The sequence below is a fragment of the Leucoraja erinacea genome, unplaced genomic scaffold (assembly GCF_028641065.1).
Source record: "Leucoraja erinacea ecotype New England unplaced genomic scaffold, Leri_hhj_1 Leri_632S, whole genome shotgun sequence".
Lineage (NCBI taxonomy): Eukaryota > Metazoa > Chordata > Chondrichthyes > Rajiformes > Rajidae > Leucoraja > Leucoraja erinaceus.
The window spans coordinates 64,217-82,483 of NW_026576545.1; the positions used below are offsets into that span (position 1 = coordinate 64,217).

General features: G+C 43.2%; 1 pseudogene; it reads left to right on the forward strand.

The window, feature by feature from the left end:
* The first annotated feature begins 162 nt into the window (after positions 1 to 162).
* On the forward strand, positions 163 to 5,580 carry LOC129694345 (D(2) dopamine receptor B-like; annotated as a pseudogene).
* The last annotated feature ends 12,687 nt before the right edge of the window (positions 5,581 to 18,267 follow it).

Here is an 18,267-nt window from a genome sequence, read left to right on the forward strand (position 1 = left end):
TCGTCTTGTGTCACTGCTGGCTTTTGTGAAAACTATTTTAAATTTATATTTTCTGGTTGCTGCCAATGTAGAGCTGTTTCATCTGAGCGAATGATTCTAATGTCCTTATTATAGAGAGCACATAATCTCTCCTCTACGCTCTGTTCCCTAAAGAGAAACAGGTTCATCATGTTCTTGTCTCTCCCTGAGAAACTGCTTCTCTTCCATGTTCTGGAAAGTGAGAATGTTGTGTTCAATTCATTGCGAAGTAGAATAAATTTGCTTTCCATTGAGAAGGAATGGGTGGGCCGAAGGGACTGTTTCCGTGCTGTATCTCTAAACTAAACTACACTACACTACACTAAACTAAACTGCTCCAAACTGCCTCAACTATTTAAGAGGTGCCAGTACTAAGTGGTACGTACCTTTACACAATAAGCATTGTACATAGGTACCATGCGATACTCAACTAGGGAACACAATGAAGTTGAGGTATCTGGGTCCAAGATAGAATGAGCTGCAGACGCTGAATGGCCTCTTCTTGTTTAGTTTCGTTTAGAGGCACGGTGTGGACACAGGCCCTTCGGCCCACCCTGTCCGTGCCAATTAACGATCATCCATACACTACTATCCTACACATCGGGGCAATTTACAGAAGCCAATTAACCTACAAACCTGTACGTCTTTGGAATGTGGGAGGAAACCAGAGCACGTGGAGAAAACACACGTGGTCACAGGGAGAATGTACAATCTCCATACAGACTGCCACATAGTCAGGATCCAACTCCAGTCCCTGGCGCTGTAAGCTCTACCGCTACACCACTGTGCCACCCAATGTTTCTGGAACAAGTGATTAATAGAACAACTCGTCTATTTTAATAGTTATTACTTTCCATTGGCCTGGCATGCACATTGGGTATTTATTTGGTGTTGTGTTGGGATGTTTGATCTTGGTGCAGGAGGCCGTGAGCCACCAGGATGAGATGGAGATGGAAATGATGTCGTCTGCCAGTACCCCTCTAGAGAAGACCAAGCTCAAAATGGCAGCCGCCAGCCGCCAGCTGACTGTGCCTACTCCCTCTAACCAGGGAGCGAGTTCTAATCTGCCATCACCAGCAGGCAGCCCGGTGAGAGAAGAATGGTCACCCTAAAAACATAAGCAAAGTGACCAAAGCTTTTGAAATCCAGTCGATGCCAAATGGTAAAACAAGAACTTCACTCAAGACCATGAGCAAGAGGAAGATGTCCCAGCAAAAGGAGAAGAAAGCAACTCAGATGCTGGCTATTGTCCTTGGTTAGTATTGTCCCTTCCTTCTATCCAGAGATGCTGCCTGTTCCGCTGAGTTACTCCAGCATTTTGTGTCCCTTCTTTGTTCATTACTTCAGTTTGGTTTCCAACCATTTGTAATATAAATGTCTCTAAATTGGAATGGCAAACCATGGAGGGGAAGGAGTCCATGATGTCCTTCAAGGATCTCTCGACACCACCCTCTCCCTCTTCACTGCCAGTAGCTGACATGAAAGGAAGTTGGAAAGTTTTAAATCAATTGCTTATTTTTGCAGAATATACAGAAGCTTCCTAAAATGTGGGCACTTCATTGTAACGGACGCATCTGAATCTAGACCATTTCTGGAAATGAGTCAAAATGAGTGCCAATGGGATCATGCATTTACTTGTGTAACGTTGAGGTTAAAGGATCTTTATTACCTAGCTCATGTTTGAAGTGTTTAAATTAACAATTAGATACAAGAATTCAAGGAACAGGGATCCTGTTTCTCCACAGCAGAGGTATTTTCCCATAAATATATTAAAACAAATCCAGCACTGGGCTTCCTCTAACTTTTGATCTTTCCCTTGGTAGTGGTAGAGGATGTTTATCTGGAGATTATTCATGGTGGCAAAAGCAGGAAAGGAATTATTAGAGAAATTGGAAAGTGGCACAAGGATTACAAAACAAAAAGTTAACTGTCTTAACAGTTTAAATCAGCTCAAGCACAGATAGAACTTGATAGAGGAGATGGCATAGAGGAGAAATCATTTAGCTCAAACTGCTTCCTCCCAAAATCACATCATTTTAGTGTTTTGGAATTGTCTCCAATATTTCTAATCTAGATTTGTCAAATACATAGTTGGTTGGATTTGTCAGGCACCTGCATGCATAGAAACATTGTGAAATAGGTGCAAGAGTGGGCCATTCGGCCTTTCAGGCCAGCACCGCCATTCCATATAATAATTGCTGATCATCTAAAATCAGTACCCCTTTCCTGCTTTTTCCCCATATCGCTTAATTCCTTTTGCCCTACGAGCTAAATCTAACTCTCTTGAAAACATCCAGCGGATTGACCTCCATTGCCTTTGTGGCAGAGACTTCCGCAGATTCACAACTCTCCGGGTGAAGAGGTTTTTCCTTATCTCAGTCCTAAATGGCCAACCACTTATTCTTAAACCGTGACCCCTGGTTTTGGTCTCCCCCAACATCGGGAAAAGTTTACCTGCATCTAACCTGTCCAATCCTTTAAGAATTTTAGATATTTCTATAAGATTGCCTCTCATCCTTCTAAATTCCAGTGAATACAAGCCCAGTCGACCCATTCTTTCATCATATGTCGGTCCCACCATCCTGGGATTAACCTGGTGAATCTACGCTGCACTCCCTCAATAGCAATGATGTCCTTCCTCAAATTACGAGACCAAAACTACACACAATACTCCAGGCACGGTCTCACCAGGGCCCTGTACAACTGCGGTAGGACCTCCATGCTCCTAAACTCAAATCCTCTCACAATGAAGGCCAACATGCCATTAGCTTTCTTCACTGCCTGCTGTATCTGCATGCTTACTACATTATTAATGCTTTGTGAGTAATGTCTAAAGACAGTAGCCTAGAAATATTACGTGGCAGAAATAGGTGTCAAACCTCAGCTGATGATGTGTCCTGGGATTTGCAGTGGTAGGGGCTTACATAGTTTGTGCTAGGACACCCAGACACACGCACACACACACACACACACACACACACACACACACACACACACACACACACACACACACACACACACACACACACACACACACACACACACACACACACACACACACACACACACACACACACACACACACACACACACACACACACACACACACACACACACACACACACACACACACACACACACACACACACACACACACACACACACGGGTCTTTCCTCTGTTGGGTTCACCAGGGTACGATGCAATAAGGATTAGGCCTGGATCATTAAGGATAGTTGGAGGAAGGGACCTTGAGGTCAAGGATATGATCACATGGTTGGGGGAAGGGAGGAATTACTTGGCATGTAAATGGCATCCAAGGAAATAGTTAAGTACAACAGAGGGCCTATCTATATCATCAACAACAAGGGAGGGAAGAGAGAATAGAGTAATCACCAACCTAAATACTGAATGAACTTGCCTGTTGAAGATCAATACCCCGCTACCTAACAACAAACCTGCTGAGGTAGATTCCTTTTAACTAATGGTTTCTCTCCTCATTGGTTCATTTGCTCTGCTCTCTGCATGTCAGCCGCAAGCTGGTGAAAGATACAAAATAAATGTGCAAGACTACCCTGGTGCTGAACTAAATGCAGAGTGTAGTTTAGTGAAATGCTGTCAATTAAATTTCTTATCGGACAAAATTGCCACACTACAAATTAATTTGTAGCCCATCCAAGTCATGGTGACTTTACTGAATTTCTGATGCACATTATTCATGTAGAACAAACAAATTGAGGATAATTTCCTTCGACAATGAAAACTTGTTTTTTTTGCATTCTGGTCTTTGCTATAATATCATGATTTCCATTGAACTAAACCCCACATGCTGGATACTACACGTGTCTTGACATCAAAACAAGGAATTAAACACTAATTAAAGCTCAGAAACAGCCTTATTTCTCCAATTTCTTTATTGAAGTCTTTCATGTCCAATTTTCCATTGTACATTGTTTTAGATTTATGGCTTAGGGAATCGAGAGATATGGGGAAAAAGCCAGAACGGGGTACTGATTTTGGATGATCAGCCATGATCATTTTGAATGGCGATGCTGGCTCGAAGAGCCGAATGGCCTACTCCTGCACCTATTTTCTTTGTTTCTATGTTTCTATACTGTCTCACCTAGTTTGCCTTCCTCCGCAACAAGCCATTTTCTCTACAGCTATCCATTGAAAATATTTTTATTTATATAGTTACCCATTGGATTTCTCGTGAATTTTCAATGCTGGATATTAATCTCTGCTTCTCTTGTTTATAGGGGTCTTCATTATTTGTTGGTTGCCATTCTTCATTACCCATATCCTGAACAAGCACTGTAAAAAATGCAACATCCCTCAAGCCTTGTACAGTGCCTTCACCTGGCTGGGTTATGTCAATAGTGCTGTGAACCCTATCATTTACACCACCTTCAACATAGAGTTCAGAAAAGCTTTCATCAAAATTCTTCACTGCTAAAGCACTGCCAAAGGACATAAAATGCCACCTTTCCTTTTTATAAGGTCTACCTTGAAAGTGTTCAAAGATATCTTTGCTTGTTAATGACACTGTGGACACCACTTCTTTAATCATGAACTGAATCTATCGTGTGTCATTATGGATTAATAAAGGCACGGAGAAGAGAAGAAAATAATGAATTCATCAAGAACCTGATGGGGCTTCAAGTCTCTTTACACATGATGTCATCGGACTTTTCAATACTGATAATCAACAATGTAATGTGAAATGTCCATTTGCATGGCCAAAATATCCATGTAGTTATCACTTCATGACCATGCAAAGTTGGTTAGTAGGTCATTGAACTTTGTATTCAGGTGAATCGTCAAAATGTTATAATGGTAAATAAAATGCAAAGTGGATTGTCAGCACTAGAGGACAACCCTTTGAGGACATCTTCCACTTGCCTACTTCACAATATAAACTTGGAGCAACAAGGAACTTGCTCAATAGCATGGCAATGAAACATGGTGGTCCAAAACTACAATGCATTGGCATGGAAAAGGGAAACCTTTGCTATATCAACCATTAAGAATGTGTTGCCTTAGATCAATCTCAAAGGTTGGAAGACTTGTCAGTATCAGCTTATATCTAGCATAGAATTAGCATACTAAAGATAGGAATATCACAATGTTCTATTAAAGGTGAACACACTACATTGGGTTAGGGAAAAGTAAATTGAGATCAGACTCAAGCCATACTGAGTGAAATGTCTCCTTTCACATCTGTGGGAACATTACACAAAGCAATAGTTTGATATCAGTAGCTGATCTGTATCTAGTGAGGGTAAATATAATTCTGGCTCTTGGATGCATGGCTTCATCCTGGAATAATCAGAGAGAGGCTATGATGGCCTCTATGATCAGAGAGTTTGTGGGCCTTCAGTGTTTAGTTGTCCCTTTGCTCATTCACATTGCAGAATAGCCTTCATTCTATAGAATAAACAAGTTCAGCAAGGCATCTCATCACCATGCCACAAAATGAAATTCAGGATGGTCCGTCAATGCTGAGTCTTGTTAGAGCTGCTTGTATCAATGGTTTGGAGAAAAGTCAAGTAAAATAATGAAATAACATCAAAAATGAAAAAAATGAAATCACAAAAGCAGCAAACACAAAGGAACACAATGTTGATTAGCTGGGCTGCAGGATGACCAGAAAGCATCTTTAGAGATTGTAGTGTGTTTCAATTATATATTTGTGTAGTAAACATTAAATTAGAACATTATTCACTATGCGTTTGCTATGCCATGGAAGCATGTGAAAATGTTTTCTCCACTATATTAACTTTATAAATTTCCTCTAGTGACTGCCATCCACATTTGTTCATTTCACTGCAGCTGTAAAGCAAATAAATGAGTTGACAGAGAAACCAGTTTTCTGTAGACCAGCATTGAGGCTTTTCCACCAGCGGACTGATGAACATCACATGGATACGATATCCCTCTCATCGGGAGCAACCAAGTTGTTATTTATTTTATTTGCTTGCTGGACAATTCCTCTGATAGTAAATTTAGTATAAAAATCCAAATCCAAAATTTACGCAATGATCTGACTCTTGAATTAGATTTATTCTTCCTATTGCAATTCTGTCTTTTGCATATTAAAAAAAATTAAATTTACTGTATATATTCAAAACCTTCAAACCTGCTCATTTTGAAAATGCTGTGTCAGGTTTTGTGCCTCTTTGATCCATGGTTTCAAGCAGCATTAATATTGACAAGACAGATCTCACATAGATGGGACAGAAAGGTAAACAACAATAGTTTGCTCTTGGTCCATTCAACAAAAGGTATTGATGGAATGATGATTTGTTGCATAACAAAGTCATCAATATGTGATCACCCTTGGATATGGGGTTTCTGTGAACATGAACAAAAATCATATTGATTTTAGTTTATTGATATAGCTAAAATGTGTATGATTTGTGGTATGCTATGACTTATGTGTGTGGTTGCATAAATTTACTGATTTAGATCCCAGGACTTGATTCCTCCATATGTGTTTTGGTATTTAGGTTCGTAATTAAATAATATAAAAGAATAACTGCAGCGATAAGCACAAAACTAAGAATTCCCATCAAATATACCTGGTTCTCAGGAAGTAAATCTGTCATGCTTACGTCTGATTTATATGTAACAGGATATTCCCTCGGACATTGAGGGAAGTTAGTGTAGAAATAGCCGGGGCTATGACAGAAATATTTCAAATGTCATTAGAAACGGGAATAGTCTCCGAGGATTGGCGTACTGTGCATGTTGTTCCATTGTTTAAAAAGGGTTCTAAGAGTAAACCTAGCAATTATAGACCTGTTAGTTTGACTTCAGTGGTGGGCAAATTAATGGAAAAGATACTGAGAGATAATATATATAAGCATCTGGATAAACAGGGTCTGATTAGGAACAGTCAACATGGATTTGTGCCTGGAAGGTCATGTTTGACTAATCTTCTTGAATTTTTTGAAGAGGTTACTAGGGAAATTGACGAGGGTAAAGCAGTGGATGTTGTCTATATGGACTTTAGTAAGGTCTTTGACAAGGTTCCTCATGGAAGGTTGGTTAAGAAGGTTCAACTGTTGGGTATAAATGCAGGAGTAGCAAGATGGATTCAACAGTGGCTGAATGGGAGAAGCCAGAGGGTAATGGTGGATGGCTGTTTGTCGGGTTGGAGGCAGGTGACTAGTGGGGTGCCTCAGGGATCTGTGTTGGGTCCTTTGTTGTTTGTCATGTACATCAATGATCTGGATGAAGGTGTGGTAAATTGGATTAGTAAGTATGCAGATGATACCAAGATAGGGGGTGTTGTGGATAATGAAGAGGATTTCCAAAGTCTACAGAGTGATTTAGGCCATTTGGAAGAATGGGCTGAAAGATGGCAGATGCAGTTTAATGCTGATAAATGTGAGGTGCTACACCTTGGCAGGACAAATCAAAATAGGACGTACATGGTAAATGGTAGGGAATTGAAGAATGCAGTTGAACAGAGGGATCTGGGAATAACCGTGCATAGTTCCTTGAAGGTGAAATCTCATATAGATAGGGTGGTAAAGAAAGCTTTTGGTATGCTAGCCTTTATAAATGTTGCCTGGGTTTCAACAACTAAGTTACAGAGAAAAGGTTGAATAAGTTAGGTCTTTATTCTCTGGAGCGCAGAAGGTTAAGGGGGGACTTGATAGAGGTCTTTAAAATGATGAGAGGGATAGACAGAGTTGATGTGGACAAGCTTTTCCCTTTGAGAATAAGGAAGATTCAAACAAGAGGACATTACTTCAGAATTAAGGGACAGAAGTTTAGGGGTAACATGAGGGGGAACTTCTTTACTCAGAGAGTGGTAGCGGTGTGGGGCTAAGGGAAAATAATTGTTCGGCACAGACTTGTAGGGCCGAGATGGCCTGTTTCCGTGCTGTATTTGTTAAATGGTTATATATGGTTATATAACTCCTGACCAACAGCAATGTGGTTGATCTGAAAGTTCAAAAGCATTTAGTTAATGTTTACCCCACCTTTAACTTTGGATATAAATACAATACTATTAAGCCAAGAAAACAATTAGAATATGTAGCATGGCAGAAAAGAATTGCATTCAACACCAATATTTTGTTTTGGTTTAATAAGGTCACTTGTACCGGAGACACATAGTTTTGCAGGCAAATCATTCCATACTGTAAATGTGTACATCTGGTAGTTTCAAAGTGAAAATACTGTTACAGCTGCAGAGAAAGTGCAGAGGAAAAAAAGTGCAAGGGCCGTAATAATGTAGATTGGCAGATTTGGAATTCATCCCAAGCATATTTTTCCATTTGGTGGTTCGAGTATACTGAGCAGAGTTATTCTGAAGGCTATGATGCAGTATTATTGTCACCCGCTTGCATTGCCATTTTATGTACAGCCATGATCACATTGAATGGCGGTGCTGGCTCGAAGGGCCGAATGGCCTACTCCTGCACCTATTGTCTAACATTGAGAAGCACAGTGGTTCAGTTTGTTCTGCTGCTTCACAGTGCCAGAAACTCCGGTTTCATCCTGACCCTAGGTGCTCCCTGAGACCGTGTCAATCTCCAACAGATGCTTCAGTTTCCTCCCACATCTCAAAGACATTGGCCTCTATAAATTGCCCCTAGTGTGGTAGGGAGTGTGTGGGAAAGTGGGATAACATAGAACTAGTGAGAATGGATGATTGATGGTCAACATAGGCTCGATGGACTGGAGCGCTTGTTCCAAACTGGATCTCTAAAGGGCCTTTTTTAACTCACTCCTGTTTAAAAAAAAATCAAACTCGTGGTAAGTACGTAGAATGTACTTAGCGGGTACATCAGAGCTCAGGACGTCTCTTAGCGGTTCGTAACGCAAATAGCAGGTACTCGGGAAACGCGGTAAACTCGTGAAGTTTTTTCAACATGTTGAAAAATGTCCACGAGTGCCTCGAGTACCTACGAGTGGCTATTACCGTAATTCTCCGAGTTTGCATCAGGGGAAACTCGGGAGAACTCTTGAATTACCTCGTACAGTGGGACAGGCCCTTAAATTAAACATAATCTCACTACATTCCCTATACTTTTAAAAAAATTGAAGCAGCAATACTTTAATGTCAATTGCGCGACCTCGCACCACCCGGCGTGGCTTTAATGGCCGCGGGACAATCGCCATCGCCAGCCGGGGGCTTTGACTTTCACTCTGACATGGGGGGGGGGGGGGGGAGAGTGCAGTGGAGAGATAAGTTTATTTGGCCTTCCATCACAGCGATGTGATGGATGTTTATGTAAATTATGTTGTGTCTTGGGTCTATGTGTTTGTAATGTATGGCTGCAGAAACGGCATTTCGTTTGGACCTCAAGGGGTCCAAATGACAATTAAATGTATCTTGTATCTTGTATCTTGTATTAGTTTCTCTACTTTATCCTGCTGATGGGCCAGATATTTATTGCCATTCAATGTTCAAATTGTTCTGAAGTTCTGTTTACAAGCATCAGGATATTAGATCTGAACAGTAACTAGCTGAAATACAGTCTGAGCAATCAACTTAGTCTTGTTTACCTGCAAATCATGGGGTTCGAGCCAGGAGGCTCAAATACAAGCAAGAAAAGCTGTCATGTAGGAACTGTTCATGGACAAAATGTAGGTGATTGGATTTCATACTTGTTGTACTGTATAGAAATGATTGATCTCAATGGTTGTCCTGGTTCCCTTGGCATTAGCTCTGATGCTTCTCTGGAGGTGGACCGATTATTAACATCAGGAAAAGAGAGATTGACTCCAGGAGCAATCCCTGAGAACTTCCCTGAAATGTGCTACCATGCTGAGGCAAGTAGATGTTCCTTGCTGGACTGTGACTCTATTGCTGGGATGGCTACACGCATAGCTGAGATGTAACTTGTAATTTAGTTAAATAAGGATTGCTTTAAATATATAAATATTCACTAAATATCTCTTCAAAATGGATTACATTATAAAGTTCCAGAATCCTATCCAAGACATGCATTACTGACATCTAAAAGTAGATACTTGATTTCTGACGGAATAAATGGCATTGGTTTGTCAGAATCCCCGCTGGTTCTAGCAGCTGTTCCTCATTTGATTCTTGCCAGTGCCAGCACATTTGCTTTTGAATCAGAAGATCAAAGATTCATCCCAGAGACTAGAGGACAAAAATCCAAGCTTGCACATCAATGCAATATTTAACTTGGTGAGGTGACATTAAACCGTGATCTCAACTGTACTGTCAGGTTGGTGTAAAAGGTTCCATGAGATGATTTTAGAATGGGGCAGGAGACGTATCCAGAATGTCTTCACGAGCACTTATTCATTAGAGCAGAGAAACTGATCATTATCACATATCTGCTTGAGGGAGCTTGTTATACAAAAATCCACTACAAAATAACAAAAGCAGTAGAAGATTAATCATAGGAACACCATCATCTTCCATGGTTATTCAGTTCAATCGTAGCCACTCTTCTGGCTCCAGTCAGTCCCTGTTTCCTCCATTACAACAGAGGCCACACCTCAAAAGTGCGTTAATGGCCATAAAATGCGTCCACACAGCCATCTGGAGCGCGACGTCATTTGAAGATGGACACAAAATGCTAGAGTAACTCCATGGCACCGGCAGCATCTCTGGAGAGAAGGAATGGATGATGTTTCGTGTCGAGACTCTTCTTCAGTCTGAAAGAAGGGTCTTGACACGAAATGTCACCCATTATTTCTCTCCAGAGATGCTGCCGGTCCCGCTGAGTTACTCCAGCATTTTGTGTCTATCTTCAATTTTCTTGGCCCCGCTCTGGGAGTAGAAGTGGGGGCGGATCCAGGCCACAACGGCCGTGAGCCCCAGGCCGAGCTCGGCGATCGTTTGCCTGCTTCTGCTGCTGTTAGAGGTGAGACGTTGCATCGTGCCAGGGTCTTGGGCCTGTCCCACTTTGGCCGTCAGTTCCGCGACAGGCCGTTGGCGCACTAAGATTTCGTTACCTACAAACATTTCTGAGCCCCGCGCGATGTCACACACAAACTACATACCCCTCCACGCTTCTCAGTGGGACCGGCCCCATGCGGCAGTTAAATGCTGAGGCAAAAAGAAAAACCGAAAATGGTGAAAATATTAAGTATGTCAGGCAGCATCTGTAGAAAGAGAAACATTATAAAGGATTCAGGTTGAAGACCATATGCTAACCTCTTGAGTGTTTCAAACCATTTCTGATTTCATTTCAGATTTCCAGCATATGCTTTTTATACATTTTCATTAAGCAGAATAATATAATTACCAATTAAAATAATGGGATTACATCAGAGATTATTGTAAGAATGCAGTGAGAAATGGAGAAATTCCAAAGAAAGTCATTCACTGTTCATGATCTCCTTATTGGAGAAGAATTAAAATGTGCAAAATGTGCTTACGTAACTCTCCCCTGCATAAATTGAAATGGTCTGTAAATGTCTATGTTTCCATGAATTGCTCATCATGAGACTATTTTAATAGAGTTTATATAGGTGGTGGACTTCCTGTAGTTATGATGTAGAAAACATGAATATAAATAAACAAATGTTTGGAATTTGGAATATTCTCTTTCAAGGATAGAAGCATGGTAGGAGCACTTCAGATAGAATCTGAGCCTTTCAATATATGAGTGATTATAGAATCAAGATCAAGGAAAAAGATGAAAATGAAACAGAATCATGAAATTCAGTTACATTGCAGACACTTGACATAATGGAATCCAAACAATGATCAGTTGATATTTCTATTCGATTTTTGTTACATGAATCTGGTCACAGTATAACTAACTACACACCATCCAGCCTGTGATCTGCATCATTTGTTCAGATATTCTTTCCCTGTTAGACTATCAAGTTGGAATAACCTTAGAATTTTGCAAACGGTTGCCTTTAGTACTGTTACTTTACCAGAGATAGGTTGTAAACTGGTCCACAGACAATTATATCAGCGACTTTAATTCATTTAACTATAATTCATTCAATCTATAAGGAAATCATAGCTCATGATTCAGAAAAGCGTCACTGATCTAATAATATTATGCCTCGCAAGCAATCTTTTTGATGCGACTTCTGTATTTTTCCTGACTCTTCATATAATGCAGATCGTTCCGACATCAGCCTAAACCCCAGTGCTAATTTAAAAATTATCCTTGACCAGAAATAGTTCTGACTTTGCCAGATATAAATGGGCCTTGTTGGGGCAATTGACAGGATGCAAAATGATCATGATAAGGCAGTAACAAAGTCACTGTGCTTAACCCGTTAAGTGCTGATTGTTATCAAGGCAGTGCTGACCACAGTCTCTGCACTTTCTCTGATAGATTCACAGTCAGACATTACATCATTTTGCCAGAAAGTGAAGTACTCAAACTGAGCGTTGCCTGACCAGTCAATCAGACCCATTGACAGTGGAAGCCTTTAGAAGAAACAATCTGGAAGAAAATTAAAAGCCACTTGAAGAAGAAGAGAAATAATAAGGGAAAGCTTGAACCTGTGCAACAAAGGAGAAGGACACATCCAAACAAACCTCTAATCTGTTTGCAGTCTCATTTGATTAACTGTAACTGTAAATGTTAAACAAAAGAGAGGAACAAAATTTGATTTAAGGAAATTGTTTCATTGTTCTTTACACTTAAGGGTTCAATAGAAGTGGACAGGTTTAAAACAACGGAGTTGGGGAAATGAATAGCATTTAATGAGCATGCTCGTGAAGTGTCAATGAGAGACTTCCAACCTGCTGTAAATGAAAGGCATTTCAGTGTAACCATGTGAGCAGGGTCAAGTTATCGAGCATTAAAGCAGAAGGCTGGAAGCCATGAGGTATGAGGTGGAGGCACAGGCATGCCCCGGGGAAGCAGATGTTGCTGTGTTATCTAGTCTGGGTAAGGATGTGGTTTCGGCCCGAAACGTTGCCTATTTCCTTCACTCCATAGATGCTGCTGCACCCGCTGAGTTTCTCCAGCATTTTTGTGTACCTATGGTAAAGTGTATATTTGGTGGTGTGAATAATGAAATATTGGAGAACACGTAAGTATGACAACTTTAACCATTGATGAAAGATTGTTCCATTTGAAGAAAACATGTGTCTGTGATGTAGCCCCATTTAATCAGTAACGACAATTTCACAGAATTCACAGAGAAATAATGTTATTGATAAATACTGTTTACCTGTTGGCCTTTTTTGTGTCTTCAAGTCTTTGTTCTGATTAAATCTTTTTGCCGAAGGGCATGATGACATTTTAGTTATGCCTCTAAGGACATTTGTGCTTGAAACTACTCTGCCACAGTCAGAACACAAAACAAAGGGTCAAAAGATCTAAATTGAACTGAAAAAAAAACAAATGAACCAAGAAAGCATGGAATGAGAATAAAACCACTCATCTCAACAAACTCGGTCCACTCACGTTAGGGTCAGGGAGAACTGACAAGAAATCCTTCGCAAACTGCTTTTAAATCACAAAGGAAATCAAAACCCTATAAAATGTAACCAAAGTCTATAATATTCAGCTATCCCTGAGTTGTTCCCTTCCACAAGCAGCATTCGCAGTATCCATAAGAACAAAGTCCCAATTTGCAAATGTATTCATTAACTCAATATTTTAGTTATCTTGCCATCTTTTTCTAAACCAGCATCTGTAATTCCTTGTATCTCTAAAATGAAACCTCTTTCAATGATGAATAGACTCGCTGATAGCTGGCAAGATGCACACATCTGGAATTACCCTGACCCAGCGTGTGCTTCTGATTGGCTATATTTTCACATTTAAATCATCTTAGAACACGAAACATTACATAAATAGTTTGTTGATAGACAAAAATGCTGGAGAAACTCAGCGGGTGAGGCAGCATCTATGGAGCGAAGGAATAGGCGATGTTTCGGGTTGAGACCCTTCTTCAGGCTGAAGTGGGGGTGGAGGGCATATAACCATATAACAATTACAGCACGGAAACAGGCCATCTCGGCCCTACAAGTCCATGCCGAACAAATTTTTTCCCCCTTAGTCCCACCTGCCTGCACTCGTACCATAACCCTCCATTCCCTTCTCATCCATATGCCTATCCAATTTATTTTTAAATGATACCAATGAACCTGCCTCCACCACTTCCACTGGGAGCTCATTCCACACCGCCACCACTCTCTGCGTAAAGAAGTTCCCCCTCATATTACCCCTAAACTTCTGTCCCTTAATTCTGAAGTCATGTCCTCTTGTTTGAATCTTCCCTATTCTCAAAGGGAAAAGCTTGTCCACATCAACTCTGTCTATCCCTCTCATCATTTTAAAGACCTCTATCAGGTCCCCCCTTAACCTTCTGCGCTCCAAAGAACAAAGCCCTAACTTGTTCAACCTTTCTCTGTAACTTAGTTGCTGAAACCCAGGCAACATTCTAATAAATCTCCTCTGTACTCTCTCTATTTTGTTGACATCCTTCCTATAATTTGGCGACCAAAATTGTACACCATACTCCAGATTTGGCCTCACCAATGCCTTGTACAATTTTAACATTACATCCCAGCTTCTATACTCAATGCTCTGATTTATAAAGGCTAGCATACCAAAAGCTTTCTTTAGCACTCGGTAGCGACAAATAAATAAATAAATAAATAAAACAAATAAATAGTTTGTTTTGTTTTCATTGGCGCCTCTGTGCAAGAAATGGCTATCATATTTGTTGCCTTTCATAGAATATATAATTGGATATGAAGATCGTTGCCATATTCTGAGCATGTGTTAAATCATCACTTAAAAATTAGTGTTTTGAGAGGCTGATCATGGTGCAAAACAACTCATACCTCGACAAAAACCTGGACCCACTGCAGTTCGCTTACCGCCACAACAGATCAACGGTGGATGCGATCTCACTGGCTCTTCACTCCGCTCTGGACCACTTGGACAACAATAACTCTTATGTCAGGGTGTTATTCATTGACTTCAGCTCGGCATTTAATACCATCATCCCCTCCAAGCTGGTTACCAAGCTCTCAGATCTGGGTCTCTGCGCATCTCTCTGCAATTGGATCCTCGACTTCCTCATCCACAGACCACAGTCTCCTCCCCCCACCCCCTCTAACTGTAGTCTCCTCCCCCCACCCCCTCTAACTGTGTGGGCCCCTGCTCTTCCCCCACCCACACCACAGCCCTCTCACCCCCCACCACCTGACCACCCACCACCCCCCCTCCCACACATCGCCTCGTCCCCAGTCCACCCACCTGCCTTCCTCCGGCCCCAACCCCCATCCCTGTCGGGTGTTCACCATCCCCCCCGACCTCCCCCCTCTCCAACACCGAACGGTCTGTCCTCAACAGAGGTCTTACCTTTGTCCCCCTCCGCCCCCACCTCAATGAATTCCGCGCCCACCACGACTTGGAGCGCTTCTACCGTCGCCTCCGCCTCACAGCGTACTTCCATGGGAAGGAGTCCTCGCCCATACACTGATGACCCCCTTTTCCCGTCTCCAACGCACCCCCTCCTCGTGGAACCCCCCTCGTGGCCAATTTCCGGCTTTAGAACTTTTTTATAATAACTGCCGTCGCGACATCAACCGCCTCAACTTCTCCGCTCCCCTGTCTCACTCCAATCTCTCACCACATGAACGTTCTGCCATCGACTCGCTCTGCAACAACCCAGATTGGGTTATCAAACCCGCTGACAAGGGAGGAGCCGTGGTAGTCTGGCGCGCCGATCTCTACAAAGCTGAGGCCACGCGCCAACTATCGGACACCTCCTCCTACTTACCACTGGACCATGACCCCACTGACGAGCACCAGGCCACCATCTCCAGCACCATCACCAACTTCATCCACTCTAATGCCCTACCCGACCCAGCCCCGCACAGCCCGATTTTACCTTCTCCCTAAAATCCACAAACCTGACTGTCCCGGAAGACCCATTCTCTCCGCCTGTTCGTGCCCCACCGAACTCATTTCCAAATACCTTGACTCCATCCTATCACCCTTGGTTAAATCCCTCCCTACCTATGTTCAAGACACCTCAGACACTCTCCGTCGTCTCCGCGCATTCAATTCTCTAGGCCCTCACCCCCTCATCTTCACCATGGACGTCCAATCACTCTACACCTCCATCCCCCACCACGATGGTCTCATAGCCCTCCGGTTCTTCCTCGACCAGAGAAGCAACCTATACCCAGCCACTGACACTCTCCTCCGCCTAGCGGAGCTGGTCCTTACCCTCAATAACTTCACGTTCGACTCCTCCCATTTCCTCCAAATACAAGGCGTAGCTATGGGCACACGCATGGGCCCCAGCTATGCCTGCCTATTTGTAGGTTACGTCGAGCAATCCTTGTTCAATACATACCAGGGCCCCATCCCCGACCTCTACCTCCGCTACATCGACGACTGCTTTGGTGCCACCTCCTGCACCCGCACACAACTGACTGACTTCATCCACTTCACCACTAACTTCCATCCGGCACTCAAATACACCTGGACCATTTCCGACACTTCCCTACCATTCCTTGACCTCACTATCTCCATTGCAGGTGATAGACTTCTGACCGACATACACTATAAACCCACTGACTCCCATGGCTATCTGGACTACACTTCTTCCCACCCTGCTTCCTGTAAGGACTCCATCCCCTACTCCCAATTCCTCCGTCTACGCCGCATCTGCTCCACGGATGAGGCGTTCCACACCAGGACATCTGAAATGTCCTCACTATTCAGGGAACGGGGGTTCCCCTCCTCCACCATAAATGAGGCTCGCACCAGGGTCTCTTCCATACCCCGCAACACTGCTCTCTCTCCCCATCCCCGCACTCGCAACAAGGGCCGAGTCCCCCTAGTCCTCACCTTTCACCCCACCAGCCGTCACATACAAAACGTAATCCTCCGTCAGTTTCGCCACCTCCAACGTGACCCCACCACTCGCCACATCTTCCCATCTCCCCCCATATCTGCCTTCCGCAAAGACCGCTCCCTCCATAACTCCCTTGTCAATTCTTCCCTTCCCTCTCGGTCCACCCCCTCCCATGGCAGTTTCCCTTGCAACCGCAAGAGATGCAACACTTGTCCCTTTACCTCCCCCCTCGACTCCGTTCAAGGACCCAAGCAATCGTTCCAGGTGCGACAGAGGTTTACCTGCATCTCTTCCAACCTCATCTATTGCGTCCGCTGCTCTAGATGTCAGCAGATCTATATCGGTGAGACCAAGCGGAGGTTGGGCGATCGTTTCGCCGAACACCTCCGCTCGGTCCGCAATAACCAAGCTGACCTCCCGGTGGCTCAGCACTTCAACTCCCCCTCCCACTCCGTCTCCGACCTCTCTGTCCTGGGTCTCCTCCATGGCCACAGCGAGCAGCACCGTAAATTGGAGGAACAGCACCTCATATTCCGTTTAGGGAGTCTGCATCCCGGGGGCATGAACATCGAATTCTCCCAATTTTGTTAGTCCTTGCTGTCTCCTCCCCTTCCTCAGCCCCCCTGCTGTCTCCTCCCATCCCCCAGCCTTCGGGCTCCTCCTGCTTTTCCCTTTCTTGTCCCCGCCCACCCCCGCCCCCGATCAGTCTGAAGAAGGGTTTCGGCCCGAAACGTCGCCTATTTCCTTCGCTCCCCAGATGCTGCTGCACCCGCGGAGTTTCTCCAGCTTTTTTGTGTAACCGTCCCCTTTATATCAACGGGTGGTGGAAAGGGTCAAGAGCTTCAAATTCCTGGTCGTGCATATTTCCGAAGATCTTTCCTGGTCCCAGAACACTGATGCAATTATAAAGAAAGCACATCAGCGCCTCTACTTCCTGAGAAGATTACGGAGAGTCGGTTTGTCAAGGAGGACTCTCTCGGACTTCTACAGGTGCACAGTAGAGAGCATGCTGACCGGTTGCATCGTGGACTGGTACGGCAACTTGAGGGTCCAGGAGCGTAAAAGGCTGCAAAAAATTGTGACCACTGCCCAGTCCAATATCGGCTCTGACCGCCCCACCATGGAAGGGATCTATCGTACTCGCTGCCTCAAAAAGGCTGCCAACATCATCAAGGACCCACACCATCCTGGCCACGCACTCATCTCTCCACTTCCATCGGGAAGAAGGTACAGGAGCCTGAAATCTGTTACATCCAGGTTCAGGAACAGCTTCTTCCCCACAGCCATTGGACTATTAAACTCACCAACAAACACTCTGAACTGTAACAGCCTATTGCACTTTATCTGCTTATTTATGTGTATATTGAACTGAACTGTTTTGTATTTTTGTTTACATATTCTGTTGTGCTGCAGCAAGCAAGAATTTCATTGTCCTATCTGAGACACATGACAAT